The sequence below is a fragment of the Sinohyriopsis cumingii genome, chromosome 4 (assembly GCF_028554795.1).
Source record: "Sinohyriopsis cumingii isolate HCF-2022 chromosome 4, ASM2855479v2, whole genome shotgun sequence".
Classification (NCBI taxonomy): Eukaryota; Metazoa; Mollusca; class Bivalvia; order Unionida; family Unionidae; genus Sinohyriopsis; species Sinohyriopsis cumingii.
In genome coordinates, this window is record NC_142964.1 from 54,752,696 (window position 1) to 54,766,022 (window position 13,327).

Sequence of the window (13,327 nt, forward strand, 5' to 3'; positions counted from 1 at the left end):
TACACATAAGGGGGTTTAGCACGTACAATGATTGATTGATTGTTTGCATTTTAACGGCGCATCAGCACTGTTAGGCTATTTAGCGCCAAACAAAATGTTATATGTATAATCTTTTTAAAAACATAAAAAGTCTCATATCGACCAGCGATATCAAAACCAAATAGTTGAAATTAAAACGATAAGATTGTAACTGTGAAAACTAAAGCTTCCCGATCAACGGGGGATGTAAATGGCGTATGTTAATGAAGAGTGATGAAAAGGTATTAAAAAAGCGACGGTATATATATTGCATAAAACTGCACAAGGTGACAGCATAAAAGTTAGAGTTTAGAGTAGATATTCACTGCTTTCAGGAACATCCTATATGGACAGCTGGCCACTGGCATGAGAAGAGTCGGCCGCCCTTCACTCCGTTTCAAGGATGTATGCAAGAGGGACATGAAGGCATGCAATTTTTCACCCGATGGCTGGGAAGAGCTGGCCGAGGACCGAGGCACCTGGAGACTGACGGTAAACAATGGCATATCAGTCGCTGATGCGAGGAGAGGGCAGCTGGCGGCAGAGAAACGTAAGAGAAAGAAGAACGCGACAGCAACCACAGTAACGCAGACTTCCCAGTATGTCTGCACCAACTGCAATAGGGACTGTCACTCACGTATAGGCCTGCACAGCCACAGCAGACGATGTCAACAGAGACAGACAACACCCCAAGGGCGCTATTCGCATGGTCCTTCGAGACTGAGTCGCCAATGAATAATACAAGTGATGTTTATTGTATCAAAAAGTTCCTTCATGTCATGCACATTGTAATACTGATCGCGCGTATGTTGCAGGTCGAAACACTCTATCATAAAGTGTTTAACAGTGAATGGTTCATTGCAAGAGACGCACTCTGGTGGGTCTTCACCTTTTAGTATGTGGGAGTGGGTTATATAAGTATGACCAATTCGGATTCTTGCAATTGCATCCTCCTCCCTACGCTTGATTTTGTAGGAAGGAGTCCATTCTCCTACGGTTGGCTTGATGGCGTGAAGTGTATTATTCACTGCATCATTCCATGATGCCTGCCACTTATGACGTAAAGTTTCTTTGATACTTGGTTTAAAATCAGTATACGGTATTTTAAAATCAGTTGGTTCATGAGATAGCGCCATTTTAACAGCGCGATCTGCCTTGTCATTACCTTTAATACCATCATGGCTAGGTAACCAGCAGTGTACGATATTGATGGAGGTATGATGGAGGTACTCAGCTTAGTATTTTTTACGAGAACATTGGTCAACAATGGGTTCTCCAGTTTTCTATTGTGTAGTGACTGAAGTACTGATAGGGAGTCGGAGAAGATGATGTTGTTTAAAATACGTTTTTTTTTTTTTTAATTTATATATTGCAGAGCAAGGCCTATTGCTCTGATTTCGGCTGAAACGATTCATGTGCCATTTGGTAAGCGAACTTGTTTTGTGTGATTTCCATAAACGAAGGCTGCAGCAGCCTTTTCCTCATCCTTTGATCTGTCGCTATAAATTCTTGTGTAGTTTTTAAATTCAGTGAGGAGTTCATGGTAAGAGTTGTGGAAGATGGAAGGGTTTGTCTCAGATTTGTTTCCATCGTGTAGCTTAAATAGTAATTTTGGTTGTTTAAGTAGCCAGGGTGATGTTTCGGGAATGGACTTTTTCTGAGTTTTCGAAAGATCAATTTTTGTACTGTCAAGGCTGGACGATAATCTAATGCCAAAGGAAGGTATGGCGTTTTGTTTATTTTCGTATAAGGCTTTATATTTGGGTTGAAAAACAGCCAAAAAAGCAGGGTTCAGAGGTTTGATTTTAATTTGAGAGCATACTGTGCGGAAAGCATTTCTCTACGATGTGATAAAGGTGGTTCGTTCGCTTCAGCGAGGAGGCTTTCACACGGGGATGTTTTAAATGCTCCCAGAGCGAGTCTTATTCTTTGATGATGAATTGGATCAAACAATTTCAAATGTGACTTTCTGACTGAACAATAAACGATGCAACCATAGTCCAGTTTGGAGCGAATAAACGTTCTATATAAATTGAGGATGACTTTTCTATCAGCACCCCATTCAGTGTGCACTACTACTTTAAGTAGGTCAAGTGCTTTTAAGCATTTAGCTTTCAAGTTCTTTAGGTGTGGAATAAAAGTCAGTTTTCTGTCAAAGATAATACCTAAAAATTTTGTTTCCTCAACAACTGGAATAGGTGTTCCGTCCAGCGTGAGTTTAGGTTCATCGTGGTGTCGTCGTAACTGACAGAAATGCATACATACCGTTTTTGATTTCGAGAATTTGAAGCCGTTCATACTAGCCCAATTTTGAATCTTGTTTACATTTTGCTGTAGTTGTCTTTCAATTGTATGCATGTGCTTTGATCGATAACATATTAGAAAATCATCAACATATAGCGAGCAATCCACACCAGGAGTCAAACACTTGGTGATGCAATTGATTTTGATATTGAAAAGAGTCACAGATAAAATACTGCACTAGGGCACACCCATCTCTTGCTGGTGCAGATCTGAGAGAGTAGAGCCCACTCGTACCTTGAATTCTCTGTCTGAGAGAAAGTTGGATATGAAAGAGGACAGACGGCCTTTTAGACCTAGATCGTGCAGGTCATTTAGTATCCCGTACTTCCATGCCGTGTCATATGCCTTTTCTAAATCGAAGAAAACCGCTACTAAAAGTTCTTTCTTGATAAATGCGTCGCGAATAAATGTTTCCAGTAAAACAAGATGATCATTGGTGCTCCGTCCATAACGAAAAAAGACACTTTGGAAAGGAGATATTAAATTGTTAGTTTCCAGGTACCATACAAGCCGAGAACTGATCATTCGTTCCATTGTTTTGCACACACAACTTGTGAGTACATTAGATCGATAGTTGGTAGGATCTTCGCTATCTTTACCTGGTTTGGGAACTGGTATTACGGTTGCTTCTTTCCTAATCTTAGGTAGATTACCCGTAATCCATAAAGCATTGAAGAGTTTCAAAAGAGATGTTAATGATGATTCTGGAAGGTGTTTTAAAAACCGGTAATGTATTTCGTCAGGCCCACCGGATGTACCATGGGCTTTGTCTAACGCCTCCATAAGCTCTGATAGTGAGAACAGTTGGTTATAACTTTCCGAGATGTTGGATGTGAATTTTAAACGTGACTTTCTTTTTGAGTTTTCAATTTTTGGAAGGCTTCTGAATAATTAGATGATGAGGAATTTAAGAGAATGTGTCAGCAAGAACATTTGCTATGTCACGTTTTGAACAAAACTTGTTTTTGTTCAGTTTCAGATGTTGGAGAGAAATGTGTCCCAAACTTTCTTAATCGAGGAACGAGAGTTTAGAAAAGAAACATATTTCTTCCATGACGCTCGTTTACTTTCTTTGATTGTGCGGCGAACTTTGGCCCGGAGAATACGATATTTACTTAAATTTTCAGGCGTCGGACGATTGTTAATTTTTTAAAATGCTTCTCGGTGTTGTCTAATGGCTTCCTTACATTCCTTAGTAAACCAAGGTTTTAGGGTTCTTTTACAGTTTGTTGAGGACTTGGGAATGGATTCTTCTGCAATCTCGTTTAAAATAGATGTGAAATGCTGAATAGGGTCATCAACATTGAAAACTGTATCCTCATTCAGCCTAGTTTTACAGAGTGTTTCAAACTTATCCCAGTCAGCCTTCTTTATATTCCATTGTGGAATTGCGTCATCAATTGTAGAGTTAATATTGTCAAGGTATAGTGGAAAGTGATCACTGCTGTGAAGGTCATCAGCGACCTTCCATTCATAGTCCAAAAGCAGCGAAGGAGAACATATTGTCAAATCGATACATGTGTATGTACCCGTTCCTGGGTGTAAATATGTCGGTGATTTGGTGTTATATAGACACAAATCGTGTCTGGAAATGAAGCCTTCTATTTTGTGGCCTCTGTCACTTATGTGATTTGATCCCCATAAAATGTTATGGACATTAAAATCCCCGAGTAAAACAAAGGGTGCGGCAATTTGTTTAACAAGACTGTTTAATTCATTTGGTACTAGGTTGGTGTTTGGTGGTATGTAAATAGAACAAAAGGTAATCACTCGATGTAGAGTGATGCTTACAGCAATGGCTTGTAAATTTGTGTTTAATGGGATGACGCTATGAGGTGTTCTGTTGTTCGCATGTTGAGAGTATATGTTAAACAGGGAGTAGTTTTTAAGTGTGATGTTATCCGTATCTTTCAAAAACGTTTCCTGAAGGCATAGTACTGCAGGATCATGTTCGTTTAAAAGCAGAAGAATATCATGGTAGTTTAAGTCCTCTACAGTTCCATTGTTTCATTACAAGTTTATATTGAAGATTCTGGAGCTAGGTTAGACCTTTCGCGGAGGCAATCTGTTTGGTTATTTCTCTGGAGGAAGTACGGGGGGTGTATTTTTTGTTGTTAGGTCTGGAGCCACCTTGAGGACATGGAGCAGTTCTTCTGCATCCATATCCTAAAAGTCTCCCAACCTATTGTGCAGCTTATGGGGGTCATCAAACCTCTTTTGCTGCCTATTTGTTTGCAACTTTTTTTTTTACTGTTTGGTGATCTTGGCGGTGGAGTGTTGTTGAATGTTGTTTGAGTCGATATTGAGTTTTTCGGGGGTTTGTAATGCGAAATGTTCGAGCAGGAAGGGGATTCAGGTGGGTTTGTTTCTGTCTGAGCATCTTTCGTTTCTTTTTTTTGTTGCTTTTCACTACAGTTGAGAAGGATGGGCCGGGGAGGGATGTTCTAGCTTGTACAAGCTTCCTGGCCTCTGGATAGGGGATGTTGGATGTGTATTTAACCCTCTGTATTTCCTTCTCCTGGTTCCAGGTGTCACATTCCTTTGAATTAGTATGGTGTTCCTTTCCGCAGTTGACGCAATGCGGAGTGGCTTTGCACTCGGGTTCCCGATGAGAAGGGTCTCCGCATCGGCTGCATATTTGGCTTCTGGAGCATCGGTCTTCATGGTGGCCGTATTTTTGACATTTGTAGCATCGGAGGGGATTTGGTATGTAAATCTCAACCTTAACTTGTAGGAATCCAACTTTGACCACTTTAGGTACTGTTGGTTTGCTGAAGGTGTGTATAATGGTGTTGGTGTCCTGCAGATTGTTGTTTCGTTTGATACGAATTCTACGGACTGCAGTGACCCCTTCATTTTTCATCCCCTCGACGATTTCTTTGTCGCTGACTCCAGCTAAGTCACGGCAACGAATGACGCCTTTAGATGTATTAAGTGAAGAGTGGGGGAAACAAGTTACTGGAATATCGTGAAAGGTTTTAATTTTGTGCATATTTTCAGTATCTGCTTTGCGCTCGCACTCTACAAGTAGGCCACCTGATTTTAGTTTTTTGACCCTTTTTGGCTTGCCGGCTAATCCAAGTATAGTCTTTTCGACTATAAATGGCGATATTGCAGCAAGTGGTTTAGATTCGTCTTTTGATTGGATGACCATGAAGCGAGGAAAGGATTCCACACTACATGGTTCATCATCCGACTCTGATCCAGTTTTGGTACGTTTTTTAGGCCTGTCTATAGCTATTGATTCAAGGGGCAGTCTATACTTTATAGAACAGCTGGCTTAAACATTTGGTACTGAAAAGGTCATTGCAACACGGAAACAGTTTACAAACCTACTGTCTAATTATTTCAGGATAGACATTTACCAATAAAAATATATGAATTGCTTTCAAAGGTTTAACTGAAAAGTTTACTTAGCACTTAACGATCCACACATATTAAATACCGATTGCCAGCAAGACCATCATGCCACTGAACATTTAAAGCCGGAAACATCTGGATATCTACATGACTTACGCAAAGAAAGATACATTGATGATATGTAATATTTTTCATATTTTTATTTTTGTTGTCACGACACGATTATATATTATTGGCTATATCACACCCGAGGCAGTGCAAACTACCTGTGTTTTCTAAGGACACGTTGAGGATTGGGTGGGTATCGAACGTTAGACCCTTGGTTTACTATTCTAGCACTCTATCAAATGAGCTACCGCAAATCACTTTCATTTAATTCGTGGTCAGTAAATCGTGTGTGAAAAATGTACAAACTAAGGCACGTTAATCATTATGGTGCACCTGGAATATTACATAATGTAAGATTAAAGATATCACTTGAAGAATTAGAGGATCTCAAATGGGTTTTGATTTAATATTGAGTTTATGAAACGAGTGGAATAATGTTCAGCTTTTGCGAGCCTTGGCGAGCAAAAGCTGGACATTATTCCAAGATAACAATAACATAACAATAAAATAAGAGAAAAAAAAAACCCTTTCCGAATAATTATTCATTCATTTTCATGTTTCAAATCAACAACTTTAGCTTAAATATCTGCTTAATCAACTAAATTGTAGTCAGACTGTACTTTTCATGATCTTGTGAGGTCAAGTCAGGTGTTTCTTGCAGACCTTATTCAAATAATGATGTTTTTTCTTTTTACAGTCCAATAGAAATGGGAAATCAGATTAATAATAATAATAATAATAATAATAATAAGTGCAAGTCTGCGAATGGAGTTACTGAGTGTTTCTCAAGGCCCTATTCGTAAGTTATATTGTTATATAGTAAAGGTATTGAGTTTTTCTCAAGGCTTTGAACATAAGTTGTTACTTATTATTGTTATAGCCAATGAGTCTTTCTCAAGGCTCTGTTTGATGTTAACCCATATGAATTGAATTAAATGTTAGCCTGTGTATCTAAGTGTATCACTAAGCAATACTTTTAACATAAAAGATCTGCATATTAAAACTTTGATATTTGTAAATGTTTATGTCAACTTCTATGATAATAAACCGTTAAATTAATAGTGATATAAAATCAATGAGTTATTTTTTCAAACGTGTTTCAATGATATTTGAGTCTTACATTGTTTTTATAATATATAATATTTACTGTTAATAAATCAGATGAAATATAAATTTAGCCTGTGTTTCGTCCCTGGTACCATTCTTAAACTAAGGATTGTCCGCTTCATCAGAGAATCACAAAGACCTCATGGAGTTTAGATCTAAGTTTAACCGGGCCTTTATTCTAAGGAGAGTTTATCAGCCACAGCATAGTGAATCACTGCATGGTCACAAATTTAAGGGCCAGCGTTATCCCGTAACAATATTGTACACATTACAGAAGAGTTACAATTTTTGAGTATACTATTATTAATTAATTGTAGAAAAGCATTTGATTCTATTTCATGGAAATTTATTCGCACTGTTTTAACTCTCTTTCATTCTGAACCAATTAAAAGGAACTGAGCTAAAACGTTTCATTGTAATATATTATCGCTGGCTTTATAAAATAACTTTTCAACATTTCCAAAGTTTGTACACATGGTAATTCGCTATCTCCATATCTGTCACATTTAGGTGAGAAAATAATGTCTATGCTATTAAAGAATAATATGAATATAAATGATATCAATTAAAAGGAAACAAAAAATTTCTAAAGTCCCCTGCAATCTTTTATCAGGGAATTAAATTAATATTTTTTACCTTTAGTTGGCAATAATGTGGACAAATGTTCTAAGCGGTTTTGTATCAGACTTCTTCTACAAGTGGCTTGGCGATAAGTGTTAACAACGTATCAATTTTCTATAAGAAATGGTTTGAACATAATGTAATCTACATTGATGATATGCTTACAGACCAGATGATTATTATTGATTTTGATAGGATAATTCTACAGCTAAATATGGTCTCAACACGACTTTCTTTGCCTTTTAAACTATAAATCGGTGTGTAAAGTTCTTATGTAAAACGTTTCAGTTAAATAAAACTACATCGGTCAGCCTTTCAGAAACGTATTTCATAGTAACAAAATGGTGTAAAGACTTTCACAAACTACTTTTGAAAACGGATGCTTAACCAACGAGTGAAAAGAAATAGAATTAAATAATTATGAATTTAAATATCAATTTCGGGCATAAAAGATATGTGAACCTTTTGCAATAACAAGAAACTCAAAACAACAATGGTTTCAATTTAGTGTTATTCAAAGAATTTTACCAACTAAACGCTTCACTTTTTGTTGGTCCATTTAGATTGGGATCGCCTCTTTATAAATTGAGTTTGATTACATGCACTGATATTGCTGTTTTGGAAATGCAATGGCAGGTTCGAACCCACGCGGACAGGGTGAAAATGGAAGTGATCGGTAAGGGCGAGCATGTGTAATGTTTAGGTATACCGTTCAGGTAAGCATTCTTTCAACTCAGCCTATTTATTTTTTTATTTTTTTCGTTTAATTTATTCATGCAATCGCTTGACATTCATATAAGTAAAAGGACAGTCCGACTCGTAATAATAAATATTCATAATACTGGTCTTGTTCTTGCTTTTCAAAGTCTCCGACATCGACCATTTAAACGGTAGAAAACAACCACAAAGACATTATGTTTGTTAATTTTCATTTTGGTATCATTAACGAGACAACAAGGCATCCATCCACAATAGGAACATTGAATGTCAGCAATCTGCAACTTTTTCTTCAGTCTTTCAAACGAATGATTTCAGATTTATGTCAAATTGTGTTATTCCTATGGTTGGATCCAAGAAAGTACTTCATATACTGAGTCACCATATACTGTTTACAACACAGCTTGGATTTTCATACGTTTCTATTGAATCATTATAGAATTGCCTTGTAAAACGTATTAGCTCTTCAGCTAGTACTGATAATTTAGCAAGATTCATTTGTCCCCATGCAAAATTTATTCCCTCTTTTGATTGTACTGTTTTGATCATTTAGTCCGATAAATCAACCACCACCACCACCACCCATCTTCTGTGTTGATATTGATAGACGTTTGTTGGTCTGGTATCACCTGTTTTTTGAATGTGCAATTTTGCTGCATGCAAAGCTGTCTTACAAACTATCATTTAAGAGAATAAAAATAATTGATTTATATATTTCAAATGTTCAAAAAATATACTGCATTGTTGAAGAAAAAATGTAGATTTACAGATTGCATTGAGAGATTATAACATCGATGTTAGCAACAACAACTTTGAAATTAAGATAGTCAATAGGCCGATAAATCAGCCCCACATCAATGATGATATTGACTGGCGGTTTAGGGACTCACATCGCTCATTAAAACCTGCAAATATCTGCAGTCAATTCTTCTGCACACATCGGTGAAATTTTTACACACTTACCGGCGTTTCTCGCCACTGTTGAGCTGCCGTCCGCTAAAGGGCTCTTTTGGCTTATGTACATAATATTTCCTGATCAAATCCTATGTTTGGCGACTTGTAAATCCACGTGGAATAGTACCACTTTCTGTCCTGGGCCATTTTGAATTTCGCGCTAGGTATGGCTACTACCGAATACCGGTAAATGCCTAAAAACTGTACAAGGGTATGTCCGGAGAGATTTGCATGCAGCAAAATTGCACATTTTAATAAACAGGTGATATCAGACCCATATATTGTCCATCAGTATCAACATATTTGTTTGGGGTGAGTGGGTGTATTTTAACGGACTGACAAACCAATACAGGGGATTTATTGCATGGGGATTTATTGGACTATAACTTTCCTAGCAAAAGAAATTAAATTTAAAAATAAATAAAAAATAAAACATATCCCCTATACGACTGTGTAATGTCAAGATATTATATTGTAAAGGTTCAGTACATATCCTAGCTACTCACTCTGATTTCGAAGGCACAGCAAAACGTATTCAATAAGGTTGGCGCGTTTTGTAAAGTACAAAAATAAATCCCAATACGAGACCACGAATAGGTGGATTCAACACCGTGTCCGTACTTTAAAGCCACCTTGTGCCTACCCATTTCCTTAGGAGTTTGTAACAACTTTTGTCATTCGTTGTTGTTATATCAGCTGATATCAACATTCAGGTAGGACAAGGTTGTAAATATAACAGGTGCCAAATTTTTTATTGTATTATACATCTGTAATCATCTTTTGACTCGTAACATTGCCCATATAATAGTTATTTTTTAAAGCTAATTTTACAACGGAATCTGAAACTATTCGCGATAAAGTATGATTCGCGTGGGTGAAGTCCTAACGTCGAGTCGGTAGTGAAACTTTTCTCAAGGTGACGTTTAAATGCATATTATTACTCGGTAGCCTGTAGGCTGTAGGCCTAGTCCGAGTTTGCTCTGACCTTCCACCCCATGTCCTACATGTAAGACACTGACCCTGATATTTACGTTTAGGGGGGTGAAGCTACGGGGGCTCGTATCGTTGCTTACAATTGACATTACTTTGACATTTCAATTGTAAGCAACGATACGAGCCCTTGTGGGTGAAGCCCCAAAACATAAATATGAGGGTCGATGTCTTACATTGTAGGACTATCCCACCACCAGTTTTAAATAATTTGGTATAAATGTAAAAATATTTAAAATGGGATGGGAAATATCAGAGGAATCTTGGACTACCAGTAGACATGACAATGTTAGTCACCCCAGAATCCATATGTTTATCTCAAACCACCACTAAAATGGATACTGATGCAAATATAATATGTTTTAAATTAACAAAATTTGAAACTACTAATATAAATCTGATATGTAAAGAAATTTTGTAATGAGACAATTTTACACAGAGTCCACTTTGCAGGTGTAAAGTGTTGTTATGATATGTGCATTTCTCTTTTTATGATCATTAAAACATCCATTACGTTCATTAAATAATTGAATTAAGTAACTTTACTGGACTATGTTTAAGTATTTTTGAGTGTACTTTATTTAATTTCAGTGCATTTTAGTAACTAGCTATGATGTTGTACCCTCAGTGTCCACAAATTTGTGGTACTAATAGTAGTACTATTTAGTAACTAGATGTGCATTTCTTCATAATTGTTATTATATTTATTGCCCAAAAATTTGATAGTGCAGATGATTGCTGTCTAAATCATTTTTGTAAAGAAGTGTTTATTGGATTTATGATTTTCTTATTCTAACATTAATTTAAATGTCTTCAATATTCCATAGAAATTCCGTACATTGTTGGCATGTTTAGAAAGGAGAGGTTATTTAAACAGTATTTCACATCATATATTATTTTGTTGTTCATTAAATAATGTAACTTTTAAGAGTTAACAATAAAAGCATGCCCCCTCCCCTTGAAATTTATTAATGAAAATTGAATCATGTGGACAAATTCATTTAATATAAAGTGTCTGAGATCACAGTATTGAGTACAGTTCATCATATGGTAGAGTTCCACAAATTACACCATATCAAAAGACCAGTTAGAAGTAAACATGATTTCAAAATCTAGATTTATATCAAACGATTTTTAATTTCCATTTTGTGTTCTTTTCTAGTTGTATAGGACTGCAAAAATGTTAAAAGGGAACTAAATCTTTGTATCTACCATCTCAGTCTTCCATTTCAGATCATTTGCCCAAAAGTTGTATTATTTTTATTTGATGTAAAAACCAGAGAAAACAATATTTTTAACAAGGCAGATTTGCCATAACCATAACCAGTCTTTACTTAAGATTAAAAACTTTACAAACACACACACACATACACGCCCCACGTAAAACAGATATTTTCTTCTTGGTTGATTGACATGGCGACACGATTTCTCTTTTTCATGGCTGTCATAATATTTAATGAAGAGAGGGTGGTTATGAAGAAGTTGCTTCACTTCTGAGGATCTTCTTTCAAAGACAATGGAGCTGTCCATTTTAACCAACCTATAGTGACCAAAAATTGTATCTATGACTGTTCTCTTCAGATTCCCAGTCATGCCCGCTTTTCTTTGCAGTTGGAATTTAATGTTTTCTTCATGTACTTTGTACATTTGACCCTAGACACATTTAGGAAGGATATCTCATCAGCTCTGGTCAGGTCAAGTTCTTCATTTGTGCCAAATGTCACGTGCTTTTATTTCGAGTCTGCTTATGTTCTTGAGTTGTGCTGCAATGTGGGATTGTAATGTTCTGTATGACTCATAACTTGTTTTTTTTTGCAAAAACATGGTGCTAAAAAAAAGGGATGTTCATTTATATCTGTCTTATAATACACTGATTTTTGTATACTATTATTGTGAGATAAAGTCTTCCCGAATTCAAAGTCCATTCACTTTACAAATGGATGTTTCCCACACATACTAATTACCTCTAAAAGCTAGTTGGCAATATTTTGTGAGGAAGTGTTTTTTTGTTGTTGCTATTTTGCTTTACACTCTTATCAATACATTTTGTTCCATCCTTGGAAGTTCCATGGTCCATTTAAATAGTCCTCTCATTTTAATTAATAGTAAACTTGACTAGGTTTCGAGTAGAGCAGCCTATCTGACATTTTATCCATTGAATTGGGATTGTTTTCTCACGTACAGCCAATTGACATATAGTTGAAAAAAGACCATCTAACTGTTGTGAATAAACTACTACCCTATGCCCAATGTCTGTTACTGATATTGGATACTGATGTAAATATATGCACATACCAGGGTATTCAGATTCATTTGAGATTTTCAAATCTATTGGAGTGCATTTGAGTAACATTGATTACTTTATTGTATATATATTTTAACACCCCCCACCCACATTTTATGAGATAAAATTGAGTTGGTAATATTGATAGAGCTAAGATCTATGTTCATAAACTAAGTTATGGAAAAAAGAAAAACAAAGAAGTTTCTAAAACTTAACAATTTAATTATCATAGATATAAATGAAAATGTGAGAGAACTTACAGTATTATGAATTGAATCCAAACTAATCCTTATAAAGGCCTATGGAAGTCCTAGATGAATGAAAAGTTCCTTTTTAATTTCAAAACCGGAAATATACTGGTCCTCAATCAACCATGATGATTTGTCAAGGTCATGTTGTCCTTCAAACAAGCTATAACAGTTTCAGAATAATATTGTCCAAATAATGAACACTTTCTATTTCCAGGATGCATAAGCCTGGTTTCCACATTACAGTCATGGAAATTTAAAAAAAAATAAGAAAAAGCATTATTTCCCACTGGAGAACAATGCCAGTAAATCTGGATACCCCAAAAATATCGTCTGTTGGATTAGTTATTACTCTATTTTGTTATTTTGATTTTTGTTCAGGGCTCTCTGGAACCTGAGCTTCCAGGTCAGATAAGTGTGAAATTCTCTAAAAGGTGCACCATTTCTAACTGTGATGTGTCCATGTGACATGCCTCATTTCCCCCTCCCCCAAGGATGATCTCCTATTATATATTCTGGTCAGTCATGGCCAATCCGCAGAATAGCTAAAGGTTAAACTTAACTAAACAGGCATGAAGTCAGTGTGACTAATTAGTAGTTAATCCTTATCATTGTA